The sequence below is a fragment of the Hirundo rustica genome, chromosome 5, assembly GCF_015227805.2.
Source record: "Hirundo rustica isolate bHirRus1 chromosome 5, bHirRus1.pri.v3, whole genome shotgun sequence".
NCBI lineage: Eukaryota > Metazoa > Chordata > Aves > Passeriformes > Hirundinidae > Hirundo > Hirundo rustica.
The window spans coordinates 2,772,620-2,797,527 of NC_053454.1; positions in this window are offsets into that span (position 1 = coordinate 2,772,620).

Sequence of the window (24,908 nt, forward strand, 5' to 3'; positions counted from 1 at the left end):
GCCTCATAGGTGGTGGACATTAAAAAGGTTGGGTGGGTCATCGTGTGTTTAATGAAGTGGATTATGTAATAACTTTGCAGGAAAAACATCCATTTCAGACAGAAATTTGCTCACCTACAAAGGAAGAACCATCCTCCCTTCCTGGTCCTCAATAGGAATATACAATCTTCAGAGTCTGTAGTTCAGAATGAAATCTTATCCAGGGACTTCTTGCATCCATTGATAACCATGGAATACTTCAAGCATTCTATGAATATTTTAAAAGAGATCTCTAATCTTCAATCTCCTCCACACTGAGATAGCTGCCCTTGATTCTTTATCTTGGCCTAAGACTGAGGAGCTGGTCTCTCAAATTAAGCAGCCACTCAGTCCTTTGCATCTCACTGTGCACTGCTTTAAAATGCAGCTCGAGCGCCTGTGTTTATAGATGGGAAGTCACTAAATCTAATTTTCCTCCCTCTCTAATTGCATTTTGTGCCATCAGCTATGAAGACGTGACCCCCACGGAAACTTAATGCTTCTGCTTGCATTACCTCACCTCCCCTGCGGATACACCCGCCCTGCCAGCCCTCTCCTTGTCAAATCCAGTGATAAACTACCCCTGGTGGGAACAATCTGCTGCCATTCCCTGATTTTCCCGGTTACATTTACCAGGAGCTTGGTTGTAACCTCCCAGAGTAGCACTAGCGAGAGGCAGCCTGCATTTCTAGAAGACACAACTTGGCAGCGAGGACCTGAGCATTTTTTTCATCCTTGGTCAGTGGGGCTTTGAGGTGGAGGTTGGATCATTTGGTTAAGGTAATGGATTTGGATAAACATCTGTGACCAGCTATGAAGTTTTTGGCATAGGAGTCTGTGCTGCTGTCACTGTTGTGGCAGCACTTACTACCCAGTAGTAAGCTTGTCAAGCAATCCCCTGAAAAATGTTGGTTTAAGCATCAAATAGAGGAAAAAGACATTCAGCAAATAAGCTGGTCTAGGAGGAGGTGTCCCTGCCCACCTCAGGGGTATGGAATGAGATGTTCTTTAAGGTCTCTTTCAACCCAAACCAGTCTCTTGCTATTATTCCAATTGCATACAGGATTATTTGCTGTGTGGCTAAAGAGCCCTCTGCACTCTCCACGACAACCGCCACCTGCCTTGAGTCCTCCAAGCAACTGCCCTGTAATTGTTTCTGGCACTTTCTCCTCTATGAAATTAGAAAGAAAATGGAATGAATCAGCATACACAGAAAAATCCCCGTTGTTTTAATAAAAAACAAATCCATAACCTGCCCACAATACTTAAATCTTGAAAGGAAATCTTTGCATTATTCCACACTGCATGAGGTTGATGTTGGAATCCACATACTTGTGGTGGTTTAAAAAAAAATAAATATCCTGTTTTGGAGAGCCCCAAGGAGCTGTTATTAGCTGCTTTTACTGCAGCCAGAGTATTCTTCAATATCTCTGAAACTGTGTTACCTCATGGACATCAGGATGGGTCTGAAGCTTTATCAGACAACCTTGAGAGACAGAATTGCTTATCCAGTTGTGAAAGGGCCCACTGAGGGGAGGGCAGGCAGCAGGCTTGCATGAATACAGAACATTTTCCAGTTAATACAGAACATTTCCAGAGACAGCCTTGGTCCTGGGATTGCTCAGCCAGGATGGAGCTGCTTTGGCTCTGGCCATTTTGGGACCATATTACTCAAAGTTTCTGGCACTAAAGGACTGGATGGGCAAGCAAACAGGCTGCAACAAAAATAATCTGAGCCTGGTGGGGCAGTTTGATGTGTGTCCCTTGCCTAGTCATTCACATTTGGATGCCAGCTTGAGGCAGGTTTGCCAAATCTACCAGTACTGGACATCATTGATGTGTGGGAAAACTCCTGGAAAAGTTGGGGTGTTTGGTTTTTCCAAACCTTTGTAGCCACGACAACCTCCCGTGCTCTGCTAGTCACTGAGCTGGTGAGTTTGTCTGGATCAGAGGTGCTCTCCCAGCCCCTGCACTGGCTGCTCCTGATTTACACCAGCCTGGGGCTGTCTCCTCAGGAAGGCTCTAATTTACAGTGGCAACTTGGGCTAAAGTGCCAAACTGCCTTGTCTTAGCCTGGGTTTTATTTCAAAGTAATGATGTCGAGTCAATTAAAGTTAAGAACAAGCTTTTTTATGTTTTTTTTTTTTAATTATTATTTTATTTTCTGTAAGAGTGAAAAGGAGAGTCAGCTCACAAAGATTACTTGTAAACCAGCATTGTTTTCAAAGCAAGCTGAAAGTGAACTGCGGCCATCCATCAGCCAGACTGTACTGCACAGTAAACTAATTTCCCATTTCCACTTAATTTTGTGTTTGGCTCTGTATTTTGTACATCTCAGAGCAGCTACTGTAAAACTTCAGACAACCAAAAAAAAAAAAAAAAAAAAAAAAGGAAAAAAGAAAAAAGACAACCTAAAATAAACCATGAATAAAAAGCCACAACAACAGCAACAAAAAAACCCCCTACAAGTGTCTGGACTTACCTAGAATATCAATGTGCCCTGACAAAGGCTCTTTGTGAGGAAACCCAATCTGCATTGCCAGCACCCCTAATCCTGCAAATTTTTCACATCTTCTTAATTGTTCTCTCTGTTAAACCACCCTTTCATATTTTCAACCAAATATATATATAATAAATTAATTATCTGCCTTATCCCTTGAAAATGATCCATCAAGACGCAAAGATGATGGCTCTTTTATAGATGTAAAGAATTTGCATACACAAGCTGTAGGAGTCCCTGACACGTTGTTTCAAAAATTAAATCACATGCATTCATCAGACAATGGACTCGTCTTACACAGTAAGGGAATATTCAATCAGCTGAAACAGATGCTTGGAGGAAATTTCATTCTTGAGGCAGCACTGCCATACTGACAGGTGCATGAAAGAGTCTCAACTGTAGAGCAAAGATGAAAAATCAAATGAAAAGCCTTTTTTTTTTTTTTTTTTTTTTTTAAGGCAATGAAAAATTATTACTTTTTAATGGGAAGCTGTAGCTGCTTTTGCAGCTGATGCCAGTTTGAATTGTTTCCATGTGTTATCCAAAGATCTGCTGTGAGGAGGGCACTGCTGAGGAGCCACTCTCATGCTGTGGAGTGAGGCATTCCCTCTCTTGGGGTGTCTCCTACCCACTTGGAGGATGAAAGGGGACCTCAAACACAACTATATGGGAAGAATTATAAAAAACAGAAGAAAATTTCCTGTGTGCTAATCCATATAGGAAAAAGGCTGCTCTGCTCCCTATATTGCATATAAGGCTCACCTGCTAAGTGCTGCAGAGGAAAGGCTTTAAGTCTACCTGTATTTCATAAAATAAGGCAAAGGATTTTATTGATATGGGTGTATCTCCTTTTTGGAATCTTCTGGAGGCAGAGGAAAATATCTGAGGGTTGAGGTGTGTCCTGGGCCAGAGAACTCCTATTAGTTACTTACTTCTGAATTTTCCAGCTAAGTAATAACCTACCAGAAGCAACTGAGCAAAATACATTACTGATTTAATTTGTTACCTTTAAAATATTACTACAGATCTTCTGCATGTGTTGGCTCTCCCAAGCATCACAATTTCCAGGTCCCTTTCCCAGCCACAAATTAATTTTGTTGTTGTCTATAAGGTAAAGCTCTGGACATTAAGAAATATGAATAAATCAGAGAGATAAGCCTTCAGAAAGGAAATAGGAAACTCCTAGAAAAATAGTTAATAGCAGGCAAAAAAAGCATTTTCAAACAGGAGAGCATTCTGTCAAAAAATATCCTTTTACCAAGGGGCAGGGAAGGGGAGAAGGCTGTTAGTGAAGTTCACCCACTTTCAATTTTTTTTTTTTCCTAATTCCCTCCAGAATATCAAAGACTTTTTTTTCCAGGTCATGAGGAAAGAAAAAAAATTCTTGCTTGTGTGTTCTCTGATTGCGAGAACTCTCCATTGCAGGGAGTCAACTTTACAGTCTGTCTTCAGAGGGCTCTTTTGGCTTCACAACTGCAGAGTTTGGGTTTGGGGGAGGTTAGTGGGGTTTCTTTTTTCTTTTCTTCTCTTTTTTTTTTTTTTTTTTTTTCCCTTTCACACTGCGTTTTACATTTTAAGAATTTCTTGGATTTAGTCAAAAAATGCCTGCTGGTGCTTTCAGTGCCTCTCACTGTCTCCAGCAACAATTATCCCCAACCAGCTCCTTTCCAAAATCTCATAAAAATATGCTTTGAGATACAGAGACAGTCTCTCTCTCACACACACACAAGGGTTGCAACTGTCATTCTCTGTCAATTATTTTCTGTGGGAAATGAACTTGCTGCAGGAGATGGGGTGAGTCTCATTGAAGTCATCTGTGCTGAATGGTTTCTTGGGGTGGTTTTTTTTTGGAGGGGGGTGCTCCTTTTGGTAACAGGGTAACAGATTCAACAGATCAGTGGCCAAGCCTGTATTGTCTTGATTTTTGCATGCCATTGGTAAACTTGTGCTGTGCCCTGGCACTTGGAGATCTGTGCCTTTTATAGTCTTGGGCTGGGGATGTTGGTGCAGATGTCTTTGCCATCTGAGCAGCTCGGAGTGCTTTTCAGGCTCTCATTTAAATGCGGTGCAGCTCCCACCACTCCTCTGGCGCAGCTTTGCTCAGGCCCGAGGGGATGCTCGTGCCAAATGTAAACCATTACACTGACCTCATCCGGGGGCCTTGTCCTCAGCTCTGCTGGGGCGGCTCTGCAGCTTGCTGCCAGTAGGAAATAGCCTCAGGGTCACTGTGGCCACAATCCTAAAAATCTGCATGTCCACAGTGATGGCTACACCCTGACCACCCCTCACAAGGGATGAGGGTCAAAGGTTATAGGTGGAAATCCACGTGCCCAGATTTGGCTTGCTGGTCCCCAGCTGCCAGAAGAGATTTTGGGGCAGTTGGCGCATGTTAAAAACAGGGAGACGAAAAGGAGGCGAAGGTTGTTTTTCTCTCTCTCTTACTCAGTTAAAAAAGGTGAGTATTTGCTGTTGCAAGGTAAGATCTTCCAAATTGTTCCTTGTTTGAAAGACAGCTGGGTACAGGTGGATGAGTACCTCTTTCGTGGTGCTCCCCAAATGCTCACATTTAAGCAAAAAACTAAGTAAGAAAAATTAAGTTCTGTTGATAAAACCCACAGCTTTGCCAGCCTCCACCTGCTTTTCCTTATTAAAAAGTAGAATTTTACTCTTTCGTGTGGATCAATACAGAACTCCAGAGGGGGTTTGGCCTCTGGGTGGTTAAAAAGAGAGATGATAATTACCAATCCTCTGGGCAGCACACATGCTTGGGGCTGGCAGCCTGTCCCCTCTGTGAGAGTGTGATGGTCAGCAGGGCCAGGCCTTCAGAGCTCTTTTGTCTGTAGTGACAGGAGCAGGGTGTTGTCACAGAGCTGCAGCTTGATGCACTCAGCTGGGTGAAAGCACTGAATCCATGCTTCTTTTATCCCTATTCAGCACAGTTTTGTGAGTGTTGTCTCCAATTCTTTGAATCTGTTGGCTGAATGAGCGCTCTAAGCAGTTCAAAAGCACATAGAAATTCTTTTTTTTCCCCTGCTCTGTGTCAGTACATCAATGCTCCTAACACCGTGTTGCCTGGCTGGCCATGGCATGGTGCATATTCAGGACGTGGCAGCAGCATCCTGCAGAAAACTGTTGCTTTGCTCTTTGAAAATGCCACTGACCTTATGAAAAGCAATCTCTTGACACGGGCTGGAGGAGTAAATTACAGCACAAAGTTTCTGTGTGACATTAAGAGTAGAAAGTAAGTGACTGAGTCACAGGGCAGGGCCCCGCAGGCATCACCAGAGGGTCAGGAGACAAATCCTTCTCCAGTTGATCCACCGGTGTGATGAGAGTGCCAAGCAAACTGGGCAAACTGCTGGTGATGGGGCCGTGTAACTGCCTGGCTGTACAGATGATGGTAAATAAACACCCTTCCCACCCACAGGGCTCCCTTCTCCTGTCATGACACAGCACTGCCAGGACAGCCAAGCACCTGGGTGAAGAGCACAAATACCTCTAAGTGGTTTTGCTCTCCTAGTGTCTAAGCTGCTCCTTTCATTGCTTTTGTCTTCTGCTGACTCTGTTCCTCCTCCTGCCTCTGCCTTATCTCCAGCAGTCTGTGTAATAGTGCCATAACCACTAAATCCTCTCTTGGCCTCCTTGGTGTTAACTGCTGTTGTCACCAGCTACTTCTTGTCAACATTACTTGATCCCCTTCGTGCATAGCCCTGTCTTAACTCATTCCACCTGAAATTCATCAGTATATTCAGGGAAGACATACGTAGGGAAAGAGAACTGTGCTTTTCAATCCTCCTTTATTTGGAGAAAAAAAAAAAATTCTCCGTACATGCTGCGCTGAAAAAGGATTTGATTTATGTTACCTCAACTCTGCTGATTCCACCTGAACTTTCTCTAATTTCAACTGGTGTAAGGCAGATTAAAATCCATCTCAGAGTACAGTACCTTGCTGCTGTGGAATTACTTTTGACTGGGTAAGAGATAGGAAGCATTTTCCCAGTCTGAAATACATTTTCATCGTTATCTCTTGCACAGGGCTCAGTGAGAGACTGTTACTGGAATTCTCTGCAAATCACCTGAATTACAGATAATCCTTTAGCAGCCTAGGAGCAATAAAAGAGTCTATGGCATGGGAGGGAATGTTTCTGCATGCCCTGAATGCAGTGCAAGCACAAAAACTGGCTGCCAGCTTCACATCCAGTCTAGGGCTGAAAAAGAGCTGCCTCCACCCAAGGAGGGGTGAACGTGGCCCCAAAATTTCTGATGTGCTGCCCTGTGGTGATCTCACTGATTGCAGCCAGTCTGGCTCCAGGTTATCTTCTTGAAATATTTCTTTTAGCAGGAAATGTTTTATTTAAGGCTGGGAATACATTTGCAAAGTATTCTGTAGTGTCCTGATTTGTCTTGCTGCATATCCTCCGCATATCATGGAATATCTTCTCTCTGCTCTCCCCATGACTTCTCCTTATCTCTGCTAATACTTTGCTGTTCACACACCTGCGTAGGATCAATTTTTTTTTTTTTTTTCTCCACCACTTCATTCAGTGAAGAGGTAGGAAAAGGGCAGCAGGTCCGAGCCCCAATTCAGCGCTCCGTGAACTCCAGTTTGCGCCGGTTAAAGATACAGCCCAAATCTTACTGGGTTCCTGGAATATTCATTTACGACTCTTTCATCACAGATTCTCCAGCACTCCCCTCTTTGAGAGGAGTTCTAGTTTGGGCAAAGTTGTCCACCTGTTTCGCTGTCTTGCCAGGAGGCTCTGCCCTCCTGTCTTTTAACCAGTTCATGGCCAAACGCATCACACCAATCTCAGCCTTCACCTTGCCTGGAGCCACCACTTTTTTTCCCTCCCTTTCACAGCTTTTCTCACCATTATAACACCAGCTAACCAGAAGCAAGCAATACTTAGTTGGAATTTTTTCCTCCCAAATCAGGGGGAAAAATACATATTTAGTGATATTCACATTGCAAAATAAATGTGTGATATCCTTATAAGTGCAAGGATTGGTCTGCAATTAAGACAGCAGGATGCTTCAAGAAACATGTCAGTGCAGAAGTAATCACAAATCAAATTCACAAATGAATTTATTTTATTCATGGTTTCAGACATGCTAGAGGTCTGCAATCTCCATTGATGTGTTTCCCCAGCTTCTGAGGAGTTTAGGAAGATCTGAACTTCTGGAAATTTCTGTGATTTCTTGCTAGGAGAGAAATGAGCCAGCAAGGAGCTTGGTTCTTGTATAATTGATCACATCATCTATATTTATGTGAAAGACAGCAGGCAGGTGAATCCTGCTCCCACTCTCATGCTCAGTCCTGAGCTGAAGTTCTTTGTGCCCTAATGGTGATGGGATTTAATAATAACTCAAATAGGCTTCCATCAGGCCCAGACTCCAGGCCAGTGTCTGATTTTGTTTGTTGTGGCTGCATTTATAATTCTTTACTATATAAAGTAACGTGTTAGCATCCAATTCTCCCATCACAACATTGCTAGCAGGGCTTTCCTTTTATACAGTAAATATTTCAGTGTTAAATGGTCTTACCAAACACTTCAGACTTCCATCCCTAAGACAAGCAGTGGATATGTTTCTCCTGCAGTTTTATCCATCAATATTTGACGATTAAACCATGACATTTATGCAATACACACAGATTCTTTGATTGGGAGGCATAAGGAAACCAAGAGTCCATCAGAAGGGTTGGTAAAGGCTGTGGGGCTCTGTGAAAGTGCACAAGTGTTTTGTGCTGAATTCTGTGCAGATTTCCAATAAAGGAATGCAAAAAGAATGGGGAAAAGTGCCTTTTTCCCTTAAATTGTGGAATGATAAGGAAATTGTGAAATTACAGGAACAGTCATTTCACCTCTCTCTGAAAAGGATTTACATGGATGAGAAAGAGGCTGTCAGGGGAAAGAGTAAATGAGGGTGTGAGATGAGAATGACCTGAACAAGAGATTTCCTCAATCCTGAAGTCATTGCATCACCCAAAATTATATATAGCTTAGATCTGGCTATGCCAGGAGTGCTCAGAGATGAGTCAGAGTCAAGCCAAACCCACCCAGCAGAGAGACAGAGAAGGGCACACAAGTTGCCTGTGTCTGAAGAACTCGAGTGAGTGGATGTTTGGTAGGGAAAGGAATAAAAATTCAGTTTTGACTACGCTGATCTTTGGTCTGCTAGGCGCTTTCAGGTGGACACTGCTGCAGATTAAGGTAGGAAATATTGAAGATGCTGCCTAGGCTGACCTTAATGCAAGACAGGGTCCAGGAGACCCCAAAGCTGCAGCTCAGCCATCCCATCAGCATTCCTGAGCTTTTCAGAAGCTTAGGCAAAACAGATCAAATTAGATTTATGCATTTAAGTAAAAGGCTGAGGTTTAAATCCTGGTAAAGCTGATTCATCCCCTGCTACTCTTTATTTTAAAGGGCAGACTGTCAGCCAGTGAATCACTGGCCCTGTCTCTGTGCAGCACGTGGGCCTCCCCTGCCCCTCACAAACCCTGCCTGCTCAGGTTTGGTTTGAAAGCCTGCAGGAGAAAATGTACGGGACTACGTGACCTGCATGGTCCTGCAGCACAGCAAACTCAGAGCCCCGTAAGTCACTGTTTACAAACACATTCACAAGTCTCTCAGCTTGGTGATGGCAGTAAATGAGCAAACAGGCTCAGCAGGCACTTACCTGATTTCCCGAGCAGAGGAAAGCCATTTAGTTTGTTCCAAAAAGCTATAGGGGATGAGATGGGAGGAGAAGCAATTCCTGATTCTAATTTCTAAATATATTAGGTGCAAACACTTCACTTTTATGAGAAAGTTTAACATTTAGCTCTAAGAATATGAATCTCTGTTATCTGCTCAGATGAAGATTGTCATCTTTCAAACCCATCAATTCTGCCACATCTTTTCGATAAAGCCCCTTTCTGTCATTTTTCAATCCAGCTCAGTGTCTGATAGTAGGAAATTAGCACAGGGCTATAAATTCTCCCCGCTGTCTGATTTTGTCCTCAGCAGATATATTTTTTCTCATTCAATTTCATTTCTTATTTTGTCGGTGCATTGTATTTCAGAAATAGCTTCCTGGTTTTTTTGTTGGGATTTTTTGTTGTTGTTCTTCAAGCAATTACCATGCTACAGCCACAGAAAGTCATTTGCTTTCATTCAGGAAGGCTTCTCGCTCTGTGCCAATATAGAACATTGTAATGTGCTGCAAATCCTTCACTTCTATTTAGGTTTGGAGTGTGCTTGTTAGTTTCTAGGGAATAAATCATCACTGTCTGATGACTGAAATGACCTTAAGTCTCTACAGCAATTTTAAATGAAGCTAAGTTGATTCTCATTAAACACAAGTAATTTTGTCCAACATTTCAGGTATTTATTTGTTGATGCTCTGTATAATTTCAGATCCTTTTCTGCAGCTAATTATTGAACTATATTTCGTTCTGATTGATGCTGCCATGCCTCTTTAGGAGCTGTAGACATGATAGCAAAATGCGCTCTCCTCAAAGCACCAAGAATTTTCTGGGAATTGAATTTCACCTTGAATCACTCCAGCTTAGCTATGTTATCTTTTATTAGCCTTACCTTAAAGCCTCTTTCTCCAGAATTTCATACGTGGTTATCTCTCAAGACACTTTCTGATATCATTGCTTGTGATATTTAACCTCACCCTGCTATCCAGACAACTCGTTGATTTACCACATTCCTGATACTGATTTCCCATCATTGATGTCCATTCAGGCTACTTTGAGCACATTCAGCAATAAGACACCTGAAACACCCACACTGCGGAAATTTTATGGTTTGAGAGCCAAGATTTTTTATAACTCTTAAGTGCACCTTCACTTTCTTTATTGCACCGAGTATGAAGTTAAATTTACCAAGTAGCATAAATCTCTTCCACCTCTGAGCCCCGTGGAAAAGAAATCATTAAAGGGGCATTGCTGTATCATACATTAAAAGTGGTGAAGGGAAGGAGAAAGGAGCAAAATGTTCACAGGATGGTGCCTGGATTTTGGTATCCAGGACAAGATGTAGCTCTTCAAATTTCAGACATCTGTGGTGTCGACACCCATCCCACACTCCTGGGAGAGGAATGTGCCCTTGGAGGGGAAGATTCACGTGACCAGGTTTGGAAAACTGCTCCAGGATGAGATCTGTGCCTGGAGGCAAAGTGGGCAACTGAATCCAACAGAAATACCCACACTGGAGGCTTCGAGTTCAACCAGATTTATCCCACAAGTACATCTGTATTTAAATATTTGTCACTGAAGCCAGCTCAAAGTGTCCCATCTTGTGCTTCTAGGTTTATGTGACAAAAATCTCTAAAATGCCTCCTGGTTTTCAGGAGGTCTGAGTGCTCCTGGTTCCTGTTAAAAAAAACCAACCCAGGAGCATGAAGTCAACATAAAAAAATTAAACTTAGCTCTTGAAATCAATCTAATTCTGCCTCCACTCGGGACAGTTTTGAAATATGGTTTTAGCAGGAAAATTTCCCTGACTCTGACACTTTAGTCACTTTTGTATGCTTTCCTAAACCCATATTTTTTGGCATCAGGCTTAAAATATCCCCACTTTCAAAAGTCTCTATTGGCATTAGTCAGAAGGCTTTGTAACAACCACCTTTGGTTATGATGATTATGCTTCTTTTTTGTTACTTCTCTCATTTTTCTCCATTAACAAAATTAAATAGACCTGCCTCAGTTATAAGCCTTCCTGAGTTACCAGGCTTGTGGGTTGTTTGGGGATTCTAATACTGCAAAGAATGTTGAAAGTAACAAGAAAATCACAAAACCAGATGTGTGCATAATAAATTGACAAAACCTAATTTTACTCTATTTTTTTTTCAGGCTCCATTTTGGTGACCTACCTACTTGGCAAAGTTGTTCTAATAGCTGAGTTATTTTATCCACTGAGGAATTTAGAATTTAAATACAAGTCCATACATTTTGGCCGAAATGAGCCTGCAAAATTAACACTATATTGGATAGCAAGGAAAAAGAAAACACAACAGAATCATCACCTAAAGACATTTGGAAATGTTCCAGGAACATCATTACATATGTATTTTTAGTCTTCCTACTCGCAGCAAGAGCAGTGCAAGACAAATTTGCATTTCAAGGCTGGAACCAACTGCATTTTGCATGGATCTGATAAAAACATCAGAAGAACAACGAGATGCTTTGGCACACACATACATTTCCTGAAATGACAAAAAAACCCCCAAAAAACCAACAAACCAACAAACAAACAAACAATTTCAAGGCTGCATTTCTACAGCTTCCACTTCAAAGTTTTGCTCCTTAGTCTCACTTGAATAAGTTGCAAATAGGCCTGACCTCTGAGTAAAACTCATTCATCTCTATGGGTTTTTCCATGTACATCCCACAAAAGGACTGCCTCAGTGATTTTACAGACATTGTACAGATACTCAGGAGCAGCAGAGACACCTTTAAATTTATCCCAGTGGTAACAAGTGGGATTTTTCATGGAATCTGTCCTCGCTGGAGCCCCACAATATCTCCTTCTCAAAACTTATTTGAGCACCTGATCTTTTGCTGGCTCCCCGCAGTGAAGGCAGATGAAGAAGTTACAGCCCGGCTTTGCAAAGTCAACTTCTGAGTTTATTTCACTATAGGCTTCAGGAGGACCAATGGAAAAGTTTTCAACGCAAACCAGAGGATGCAGAGATCAAAATATACGTCTAAATCTTCCACCACTGCTCTCTGGCAGCAACAGCAGGGTACAGATAAAATCTGGGCTATTTGCACAGGACGCTGCACACAGCGCATGAAGCTTTGCTTTTTATTGCACTTCCTGACTCTGAAGAATCTCTAGCTGCATATAATGGCAGAAGGTATTTCATTTTCCAAACTGTGCTTGTACAAAAGGGATGTGTACGGACAACAAAATGTCCCTTGGAGACATTTTATTCCTGCACACGGTTTTGTTTGATCCCAGGTAGGTGATGTTGGGTTGGAAGTACTCACTCTTCACTCTCTTGAAGCAGCATCTGCTCTTTTAGTGCTACAAGCTGAAAAAGGAGTATCAGAAGCAAGACATCCTTATTTCGCAGGGAAAATGTCAGAGAAAAGGAAAGGCTTATCTGAGTATAAAATAAATATCCACAATTACTAGAGAATTATATCTTGCAGCTAGGGAGGAAGCAAAAAGCCTTGCGTGACACACGACACTTCCAGCAAACAGAAATAGGTTAGCAAAGTTTCCTGATCAAGCTGCTCTGCAACTTTTTCAAGTTCTGCTGCGTCAGATTTAGGCTTCAGCCCTGGCTCTCCCCGAGCAAACCTCCTGCTCCTCTGCCTCTGCACCCAGCCCTGCCTGTCCCCAGCTCCATCCTGCCCCTCCAGCTGTGCAGCGGGGCAGGGGGGAAGAGAAGAGCCACCCTCCCCAGGGGCACATTCCTGGCTCCCCATCCGGAGGAGCCTTGTCCAGCTTCAGTGCTCATCCAACCCTAGAAACACTCACAGAATCTTCTGCAATTCCCCAGAATTACCTGGTGGCATTCTGGGATCAGTCTCCTAAGAAGCTGCTCCAGGATGAGAACTGAACCTCAGCCTAGAGCAAATGACATTTCTCTAGGGACAAGCAGGACTCTTTTATCCTCATTTCTTTTGATCTGACAGCCTTTCTATCTCTTTCTCTTTTGAACATGTTTCTCAGTTTCAACCAGAGAAGTCTCTGAGCTGTCAAGCTCCACCAGCCTTCAGAAAGAAAGAAGAAAGAGGGAAGGTTTAAACATGTTAATCTCATTCCCTCAGAGAAATACCTATTAACTCATCAGGGTGTGTGTGTCCTGCCCGGGACACAGGCCACTGCCTCAGTCCAGCAGGTGGAAATGAGGCCAGGAAAGAGGAGTGATTTAGGATCCAAACCTCAGGAACCCCAGGTTTTCACCTGCTATTAAACAACATCTTTAACCTTTAGTAATCACCACAACATCATTGTGCAGTGCAGTCCAAAGGCTAATTATGATTTTTTCTGCAAAAATGATTCCTCTTTCCAGTTTAAAAAAAAGTTGCCTTTCTATTTCAGGAAACATTATGTCTTCTAAAAAAAAAAAAAAGAAAGTGCTAAACAGACATCTGCAGTTACATAATCTCTATACCTTATTTATTTATTCATATTTTAAATGGTGTGGATCATTTTCTCCTAAGATGAATGAACGCATTTTGGAATAGTTGTTGCTACAAACCACAGATTCAATTCCATTTCTCCTGAGTCCACTTTTGAGTTTAGGTGCCTGGACTTGCACTTGGGATTCAAGGCGAAAAGGCATTTTGATTTACATAGGTTTATATCATTTTCTTTCTTATTCTCCACTGTGGTTTTCATTGCACACTAACAATTCTGTTCCACTGACCTTGCCTTCGCAGTAAACATTTTCATTAAGTTATTTCTAATGACTCACAGATCTACTAGAGCTGAATCAATGTAGAAGTTCTATAGCCAGCTGTATAAAATAAGCATTTGAGTATTTCAATATACTATACATTATTTTTGCTGTTTATACAGCTTGGAAGGCACCTTTCGTCAGGATTTCTCCTACTTTGGAAACCATGGGAGCTACCTCAAATCCCTTTTTTTTTTTCCCCTGCTCACTGCCTCCTGCAGATTATTAAAGCATCCTTTAAACACCGCCGTGTTTGGAGGGCACCTCTCAGCTTCCCCACTGACAGCTTTCCCTCGAGGAAAAATGAGCTTGTCCTTTCCCTTCAGTGAAACACTGAAGGGTTTCAGCAAGTTGACATCCTTATACCAGCGCTCTCCTACTTGCAGCAGCACACCTGGAAGCAGGAATGTGTTCCCAGAGCAGGATCAGTATTCTGTGCCTGCTTTGCTTTGCTCTGCTGATGCAGAGCAGGTGCAAGCCCAGCTCAGCTCGAGGCAGGGCAGGAGAACACTGGGATTGCTGTAGAGCTCGTGTCTTTGAGGAACCAAAACAGCCCAGCACTGAGCTATTTCAGAGCATCCAGCATATTTTGGGGTTGGAGCTGGGTGGCCTTTGAGTTCCCTTCCAGCCCAAGCTAAACGACAGTTCTGTGATTTAGGTATTGCTCTTGTAATGTAAACTCTGGGTTTAAGCTAAATATTCATCCTGGTGTCATGACCATTTCATACCTAATATTCTGAGATGAATTTTTGTGCCATCGAGAGGCTCCAGGTATGGCCTGAATGACTTCACAGCACTTTTTAAAAAACAATCTCCATGCTCCCCAACCAGCTCCACCAAAATCCCACCCACAAAATAACACCTACAGTTATGCAACACCCATCCTAAGTTCCAGGCAGGAATGTAATGTGTTTATTCCCACCCTCCCCTCTAAACACTCTCTGTGGTTAGAGCAGAGGGCTCTGCTGAGCCCATGGTGTTGCTGCAGCGATTCAAGGGCTGCCCAGAACTGAACTCAGGACTCGCAGGGAGGAAATGCTGTTTTAGCTGCCTGCAGATGAGCAGCTTGTGCCAGCAGCTGCTCAGCTCTCCAGCATCTGAGAACTGCAGACCAAAATGCAGAACAGAGTCATGAGGTGACCTAACCAGGGGTTCATTTGTTTCCAGTATCAAACCATGTAGTTGTTGTTTTTTTCTCTTTAAAATTACTATCCAACATAACTGAAAACCAGAATAATTCATTGGCTGTTAGTCTGTGTAAAACAATGTCAGGTTCGGCTACAACTGTGTTGGTGTTTTGGGGGTATTTACTTAACTTAATGAGGAATGTGATCAGCACTAATGGGGAAAGCACCGTGTTTTCATATGTGTATGCAAATGTAAGTAATTAGGATGTGCAAATGAGGAGTAGGTGTCCAGGGGAAGGTTGCTGTTTGCTTTCTATCGCTTGTGAATGATAATTATCAAAATAAAATTTGAAAACGGTCCCCTCTTCTTTTACTCCAAGGTTAATAATGCAATTCAGTGGGCTTTAAAAAGGCCAGGCTTGCATTACAGCTTTGGCACGCTTCCCCAAAGTGTTACACAAATTCAGAAGCTGATCTAGAGCCTTTAAATTCTTCCCTTGACAAGACATTGTTCTTTTCACAATGTGGGCAGGTGATCTGGACGTGTGCATGACTGATGTGGATACTATTATTGTCAAACCCAGGTTTAAATTTAAGGTGTGAGTAAAATCAGCCCCAGTTTTCAAACAAGGAATAGAATTGCAGAGAATTTATTAATATCTGTACATCTGGTATTAACTGCCCATGAATCAGCAGCTTGTGCGTGAGGGGGTTGTTGGACATTTTTAGGAAAACAGCCCCTATGGAGTCATTGCTCTTGAAATCACCTCCCTGAATATTTGTACATGATCACTTAAATTAAAATGCTCTGATTAGAAAATCTCAGTCTTGGAAAGTTGGGCTGTTTTATCTGTGAACAAGCATTTGCCCCCTATGAAGTCTTTGATTCCATCAGTCCTGAGCACACAGACAGGATTCAGCTTAGAGCCTGCAGCCTGCCAAACACACTGGAGATGCAAGGTGTCAGTCACAGGGAGGCAGCTCAAACACTGCACTAAAATTCAAGGAAAATCCCACAAAATTCTGTTATTTCCTTTCTAAATTCTCCCTGATTTGATGTTGTTTTTTGTTTTTCTTTTTCTCTTTACACATTAGCATTTAAAATTATGACTACATATAGTAAAGCTTTTAGCAAGTAAGACTGAAATCTGGTCAGAGCTTATATTTTCAACAAAACTTCACATCTTTGAATGACAAATACACCAAAACCAAATAATAATTAAAAAAAAAAAAAAAAAAAAAAAAAGCTGAAGCAGTGTAGGGAAGCATTTATAAACCTCTACCTGTTGACCAGCTGCAAGGAACTGTTCCAAACCAAATCCTCCGACAGCTCCTGAAGTGTTCAGCACACATTTAACATTATAATATCTGGCATGGTGAGCCCTTCTCTGAGTGCAGCCCCTCGTTTCACACCTCAGCTTGTTGCAGCTCCCCACACCAAGGCAGGGAATATATCCCTGTGCCTCCCAGAAGGGAGTGGGCAGAGATGGAGCCAGGTTTGCTTTGCTGCACCTGAGTGGGTGAGAAACCTTGATCTGATAAATGCCACCCTAAATGACCCCTCTATTCAGCTGTCTCAATGACTCAAAACTTAAAAAAAAAAAAAAAAAAAAAAAAAAAAAAAAAAAAAAATCATCCAGAGCAAAGCTTTGCTAAACATTTGCATCCTGCTCTTCGCTAAGCAAACATTTTGCCTCTTGGCTGGAACCCCGGAATTAGTGAAGGACTTAGAGATGAGAAAAGCTCTCGTGGAGACAAAAACCCTCAGGGAGGCATAAACTGGGTTTACATCTCCACTGAATATTGTGTCCAGTTGTGGACACCACAGCTGAAAGAAACCATGGCCCAGTTGGAGGGAATCCAGGGAGGAGGAGTGAGAATGATCAAATTGTTGAGTGAACTGTGAAGCTGAAGAAAGTGGAGGCTGAGATCAGGAGTGTCGGTAGGATGCCAGCATTGAGGGACACAGTGAAAACACCATTGCAGGATACTTTTGTAGAATGAAGGAGATCAAATCTGTCTGAAATGGTACAGAAATAATTGTCCTAGTCTGGGGAAAGCCCTCCTGTGGAGACCTCTTCCATCAGTCCCACTCTTTTCATGTTTTCCTGTGATATCTTACAATCAGGTAAGCATTTTGTCTGCTTTTCAACCTATCTCTTGCATGGCTGAGAACAAACCTCCATGGGCTACAGCTACAGAGCTGTGCTGCAACACAGAGCAGCAAACAATTCCAGTCACTTATTTCATAATTTTCTCTGGAGATTTTGACTAAGATAATTATTAGGGTAAAGAAACAGAGAGGAAAAGCAGAAGGAAAATCAACCTGCCTTCCTTACCCCTTTCTAAACACCCCAGCCAGCAGGGCTATAAGCCACGGCTTCTTCCACAGAATCCAGCAGTCCTTGCTGGCTGCATGGGGGTTCTGCTTGAGGACGCTTCTCACTGAGGTCATCTGTGCAAAAAGTGCACATCAGCAGCCTTCCAAAGGCAGCAGGATCAATACCCCAGGAGACAGCTAACATAACTTTAATTTCCACCTCAGTCCAAGGAAATAAAGAGATGTGTCTTTCCACTGTCAGACTCTAAGTGCCAGTTTATCAGATATTTTGCAAGGAAGCAATTTCCGGCTTCCTGCTAAGAGGATAAAGGGAGAATCTTTCAAGAAAGACTTTTTCCCTGCTGCGTAGGACAGGTGAAAGAAGGGAAGGAAAAGGACTTGTGTGAAATACCTGCCTCTGGTGAAGCAGAAATGTCTTAGAGGCTAAACAGGGTCTAAGAGGATAAATATGATATTTAAAGAAAATGGGAATCACCCTGTCTGGCTCAAAATTAAAAGTGAAGCACTGCACTTCATTACACGAATCTGCCTCAAAGGTAACATAGGTTTTCCAGGAGCTCAGACCTTGTGTGGCACCTCTATGTCCCTCAACTCCAGTTCAGTCAGTAAAAAAGGAAGATAAGTTAGTTCTGTGAAGCAGGAGCTGGGCTTAGCTGTCATCATCAACAGTTTAGGCACATGATGGAAGCATAAAGTTTGCACATTTTGCCTAAGAAGGGACATATCCTTGAGAAGATATCCAAACTGTCTGCAAAACAGGGATCACATCCCAAGAAAGTGATTTTCAAGCAAATCTTCAGCCAAACATCTTCACTAGTGCCAGATCTTATTCCCATGAAGTGAGTGGACTTCTGCCATTGCCTTCAACAGAAAAAGGATTCAGGCAAAAAGCCTCCTTCCAGGCTGTTTGAATTTAAAACTGCAGCAGGGCTCATGCCAGCAAAAGGATGGGCTGAAAATAATGTATTACATATGTTAAAAATGGGCTTGCTTAACTAAACTGACGTTCAACAATTGTTTCAACAATTAATACATTGAAAATAAATTGCAAAGCTATAAGAGTTGGACTCAATGACCCTTGTGGGTCCCTTCCAGCTCAGGATATTCTGCAATTCTTTGATCCTATGAATTTATGGACAGATTTACATTTTTTCTTAATGGATCTCAAGGAAGTTAGACCTTCACAGGGAGTGGGACTCTGGCCATGCCATTCTCAAGACGCTTCACAAGTGCAATTGAATAGGTTAGGTAAGTCACACTCAGAATTATTTCAGATAGCCTGTTTTTACCTCAAAATATCAGTGACACTAAGATTAAAGCATGTTCAGCCACCCTAGATCAGAGAATAGGTGGGGATTTCTCAATGAGCATTAGGTCTGTTGATTTCAATCTTTCACATAATCTTCCAACATACCTTGATTTTATTCAAGTCAGCAATCTAATTTAAGCCAGACCTATTGTGGTCTGTATTCAAATATCTCAGGGTATAGAACTGGTAAATACACCCTAGAAATGACAATTGGATCCAATGAATATTGGATATACTGAAGACCTCTATGGGAAAAAAAAATGGGAAACTCATGAACAGAATCAGTGCAGTGATCAATACTTTCTAAAATCTTTAGAATTAGTGCCCATATGCTCAGTATGGAAATACAGGACACAACTTAACTATGAAGCAGCTCCAAATGTGGGACCATGCACAAAGTCTCTAGTTTTATCTAATATTTTCCCCACAGAAATGATTAGCAGCTTGAAAAATAGTTTCTAGGACTGTTAAATGTTCAAAAATTCCAGCTAAGTTTTAAAAGGCTTCCCATGCTGAACATTTTTTTCTTGTTTTTTCCTTGGAAAAGTTCAAGGACACATACCAGAAAACATAAAGTAGTCCTAAAATTAAATTCTTAGGGCTTTTACCATCTCATTCATAAATCAGTGAAGCTTGGAAGCCAAGTAGGATCTGTGCCATTTCTTCTCTTGGAAGGCTCTGACACACAGCCGTGGACTTTTTGAATTTTGAAACTTCATTTTGATTTCCATCCCAGGATTATTCAGGTTTGGGTAAGTGCCTGTGATTTTCAGCCCATGATCTACAGGCTCTGGGTGGTCCTCAGGGAGCTTCCAGAGGCCTCTTGGCCAGCACAGAGCCAACAGATGTGCATTAACTTCACAGCATCCACAACTCCACTTGGGGGATGTTTAGTTGGTTACCAGTGAGGTAAAGAATGAAAATTGTTAATTCCCTGTTGGAATCCTAGAAACTTAGAATTTGAGGTTTTAGTGTATATTAATACATATGAGTCAAGATGGAGGATTTTGGGTGTTGTCTAAGTCCCTCTTCTTCACCTTCTTCTTCCTTCTTCTTCACCTTCTTCTTCCTTCTTCTTCATGGGTTTGGGAGGTTTTCTGTAATTGGGTGAAAAATGTCCGCATTGCAGGCCTTGGATGATCATTATTGGGTCAAAAGTATAAATAATAAAGGTGCCGTATTGTAATTGGGAGATTATCACTTAAATAACCTTGGAAAGAGTTAGAAGCGCTCCATTTTACCTTTGTTTTCTAAGAGCTCATGGTGCATGAGCCTGTAAATATTGTAAAAAGATAAAATATAATAAACATTCCAAGTCCGAACTCGAGCTTGGCATTTCCTGCGTATTATTTATCCTGACTTTGGCAGAGAAGAAAAGGAAACCAAAACCTTAACAATTCCTGTGTCAGGCATTAGCTTTGTCACAGCTCAAATTGCTGTTTGCGCACCCCACTGCTTCACCGTGAGCTCGTGGAGTGCTGTGCAGTCATTCTGGGGCTGTGAAGATGTTTCAGTTCCCTGTTCCCTGTCCCACTCTTCTCAGAGCCATCCCCTGCCCTCGCAGGATGATTCTGAGGTGTCAAATACCTCCATGCTGAGGAGTTTCACCCTGGCTGGGTGGATCCCCAGCTCTGGCATCGCTTCCAGCCAAGAATGAACTTCCCTGGGGAGCACTCACACAAGCACCCCTTGGATCCCTCAGTCTCCATGAATGTGGTTTACAGAGCAGGAGCTGCAGCAGGATGCAGTGAAGCATTTCAGGTCATATTGATATTTGGCTGCATCTTTTAATAATTATTGCTTGGGTGCACAGCAACTATTAAACACAATACAGGCAGATAATTTTTTTCTCTCTCTCTGCAAAAACAAAAGGCCATAAAATGCTCATGTCTACCCACTCATTGGTTTGACTTTGCAATGGTTTAGGGCAAAAAAGCCCAGTAGTATTTAGAGCAAAAGCAAACAGGCTTAAGCCAGTGTTGTCAACACCATGTTAAAACTCTTCACTCTGCTCTGACTAAATTCAACCAGCAAAGTGCCTGACAGTGTCCACCCAAAACTCTCACAAAAGGGTTTGAAATTCTGATGTGTTGAAGGTCTCTTTTCTTTTTTGAAACCAAATTAAGTTTGTACTCTTAAATAAGGAGCCAAATCCACATCAGGAAACATGTTCAAATGTTCATTTTTAGGAGAATGTTTTGTAGAACTGGTCTAAACTAATTTTTCTAATGAGAATTTATGTTTGGAAAAAAATAAAAAAAGTTGCTTTGAGTTTTATGTGTAATATCTGGATATTTCTCAGGAAAAAAAAAAAAAAGAAGTCTCTGAAGTAAAATGTAATTCCTCAGAAGAACAAGCAATTCAGGTGGGTTAAACAGCTCCTTTTGTCTTCCAAGATTTTATTCAACTGCTGATCAGTTGTAACCAGTTTCAAAATATGGTACATTTCATTTCAGAGGGTCTTAAAGGAGGTTTGGTGGCTGTTTCTCCTCAAGGGGAAATAATTTTTTAAAAACACCAACAAAAAAATGAGCCTCAAAGCTTAACAGGGAATTTATATTCTTTAAGACTACTCTTCATTTTACGGAAAAGCAGGATTTTCAGAAGGAAAACTCACTATCTCTGAAGATAAAATTAATGAACCTGACTAGTTTTAGTGCATTAAGTTAAGCAGGTGATTACATCTCACAGATAAAGTCCTGTATTGATAAAATGTATCTAAAGTCCTCTACAAGATTGTACAGGGGCATTTTAACAGAGTCAAACCTACTGAATCACAACAGGGATTTGGATGTTCTCTTATTTGCCTCCACACTTAATCCAAACCTTCAGAAATTGTTGTTATGGATCCTATCTACTGAAAAATATTTTAAAATAATATCTGAGGAACTTTTAGAAAGATAAACACTTTTTGAAGGTATTGCCAGCCCAAAGCTTGGCCCCTGCTGCAGGAAGTTTCTCGAACAAATACATTTGATATTCCATTTATGTATGCCTGAGAATTTATGTAATTGTCAGCTTATTTCTTCAGGCTTTTCTTCAGTTACTCTGGGAGCAGCAGGTCCTTCCTAGGTGGAAGCAGAGATTATTTCAATAACTTCATTACATTACACAATTTGGTGTTCTAAGAAAAAACAATAACCTGCAATGGGACTCAAAGAACAACTCATAACTTGGTCTGGGTAAACCTTTCGAAACAATAAAGAAACTCCCAAGGTACGTGTGCTCTGGAGCAAGAGTCTCTTGTTAACACAGTGTGAAAAACAGGCAAACTGCCACAAACAATTAATTCCCAGCACTTCTGAGCTTCTCTTTTTATAGGGACTTTCCTTTTCCTTCCCAAAGGTAGTCAGGTGTGTTGGATCAAGCTAAATGGCTTCAAAATTTAAAAAAAAGCTCAGAAGAATTATGATTAGTTCTATGTCTTGCTTCTTTACCTGGTGATTTAAATTGTATTTTGTCTTTCTGGCTAATTTTCAGCAGCCTTTTATTTTAAATAAGTAAATTTTAGGGTAGGTTTTATCTCTGCTATGTCCAACTTTCTGGGATTTCCAGGTCTAGCTGAGATCTCAGTCACTGCCTGGAGAGAAAACAACTCGAGCAGCCTCACAAGGTAGAATCTGTAAGGACTCACTGATTTCATGATTTCATTGACTGAGAAACCCAGACTAATCATCCCATGACATGGAGCTGCTGGAGGGAGACCAGAGGAGGCCACAGAATTGCTCCGAGGGCTGGAGCCCCTCTGCTCTGGAGCCAGACTGGGAGAGCTGGGGGTGCTCACCTGGAGAGGAGAAGGATCCAGTGATGCCTTAAGTTTCAGCTTTCATATATTTCAGATTCTGTGCTGCCCAGGGGTGCAGTTCTGAGCCTCACATTCAGTGTCACTCAGCTCTCTGCACAGAGTAGGGAGACAAAACAAATCCTTTTCCTGCTGCATACCAAGGACAATGAGAACAAGCCTCAGGCCCAAAACCATAAGCAATTGTGGACTGAAGAGAGAAAACAAGAAGGATGGGACGTCACAACCCAAAGCTGTAATTGGACAATTAAACCCCAATATCAAATGGACCAAAACTTATCAAAGTGTGAGACTTTGTGACCGGTCATCAATTTTGTGACCATTTTGTGACCATTTTAATTCCACCTTGGATGTAGTCCTGGCCTGGCTCTTGTCCTGCCCAAGGTGTACCCTTAAAGGCCTTTTAATAAATATCTACTTTATTCTCTAGCTCTGTCCAGTCTCTGTTCCTGGTCAGCCTTCTGAAGGCATCACCAGGGAGAGCTCAGAGCTCCTTCCAGGGCCTAAAGGGGCTCCAGGAGAGCTGGAGAGGGACTTGGGATAAGGAGAAGCTGTGGCTGCCCCTGCGTCCCTGGCAGTGCACAAGGCCAGGTTGAACAGGGCTTGGAGCAGCCTGGGATAGTGGAAGGTGTCCCTGACCATGGCAGGGGGTGGAACTGGATGGTCTTGAAGGTCCCTTCCAACCCAAACCATTCTGTGATTCTATGATACCATGATTTCCATCTGTTCAGCAGGTTGAATCCCATCCTTAAATTGCTTTTTCTCAAGTGAAAACCAAGATTCTTCAATAATAAGAATCCTGGGGTTGTGGCATTAACAATGTTCACCCCTCAAGAGCCGGCAAAATCAGTTTAGTACCTTGTCACACTTGATGAATTAACTGCTTCTGTTTTTCAGGAGCAATAATGGGTTATGAAATGTGTGACCCTGGGCTCCGCCCTGCTCCCAAAGCCAACATAAAGGGCTGTGTTGCTTTATTTTGTGACAGGAATGCACCAGGTGTCCCCATCCATCATCCCAACCACACGACAGCAAGGACAGTTGCAGATTTAGGTGTGGATGTAGAAACTCCCTGAAAAGATGCAGGAGGAGGGTGAAGCGGATCAATAACTGGCTGCATCCAGCTACAATTATTGCTGAAAATTGACCCTCCCCATCTCCACAGTGTCTCTCATTCTTTTGTAGATTTATGTGCTTTCTTAAGCTTTTCAGAACAGACTTCCCCTCCCACAGGCTATAAAACTTAATTAATCAAACACATTTTTTCCAGGGCTGGAATTTATAAGCCCAAAAATAAAGCAAGAAAAGAATTTGTAAAGAACTGTGTAGAATGAGACAGAAAATTCATCAAAGCTAATTCCTTGCCTCTGATACTATCCAGTGGCAGATCCTATGGGAAAGTGGATAGCTAAGAAGACATTTATAGTGAAATCTTTTCCATGGCAAATCCTTCAGGCAGAAAGTGGCGTAAGGACTTGCCACTGCAGTTAATGGTTCCAAACTTAAATGTACTCCTTGAAAAAGTCTTGTCAGGTTTTGAGCTGACAATCATTCTGATTTCCACAGTTTATGGAGTAATTTAATTACACTCCATATGAAATTCTGTTTCACTTTGTTTGTTTTGAGCTGCTTGACTGATTGGACTGGATGTCTCCTATTCTGTGTATTTCAAGAAAGGAAGAGTAATGACTCCCTGCTCCCTTTTTAAATGTCACTCACTCTTTTCTATGTGTCTGATCAGGTCCATCCCAATTGTTGCTAAGCTAAAGGGACTGTTTTATAGGATTTTTCCTTATTGCAGAAACTCTTACACACCTCTGGCCATCTCTTTTTCCTTATTTCAGAAATTGTTACACCTGGCGATCTTTGCCACCTTTGTGTGGTTTTCCCCTCTCCTTTTGAGATGAATTGCCTATCCTGAGATAACATCGTTCTCAGGAGACACTAGAGATGTGAATTCAAACAGGGCCGTGGTGGTGGTTTGGATCTCCATTCCCATCTTAATGATCTCTAAGACCCCTTCTTGCCTCCAAGCACTTCCTAATTGCTGCTCCAGTCTGCAGGGTCTCCAAGATCCCTGCTCTGAGTGGCAATAATTAATGTAGAGCCTCTCACTGGGGATGGATGTTCATGGTGGATTCTTTTCACTTGGGTCCCTTTTTGTCTAGTGATGCTTAATTCCATCTAATTTCTCATTTCCAGCCATCCATGTCATAATTCCAGTGAAAAACTATCCAAAGGAGTCACATTTGTTTCTTACACTGCTTCTCCCTGTGTCCACTGAGGTCAGCAGAGAGAAATAAATGGGTGTTCAGCTGGTCTCAGATGGATTAAGTTGCCACAGATTTTACAAAGTTTTCAAAGCAAAAAACCCCACTTCTGAAATGGAAATGTTTTCCAACTGCGTT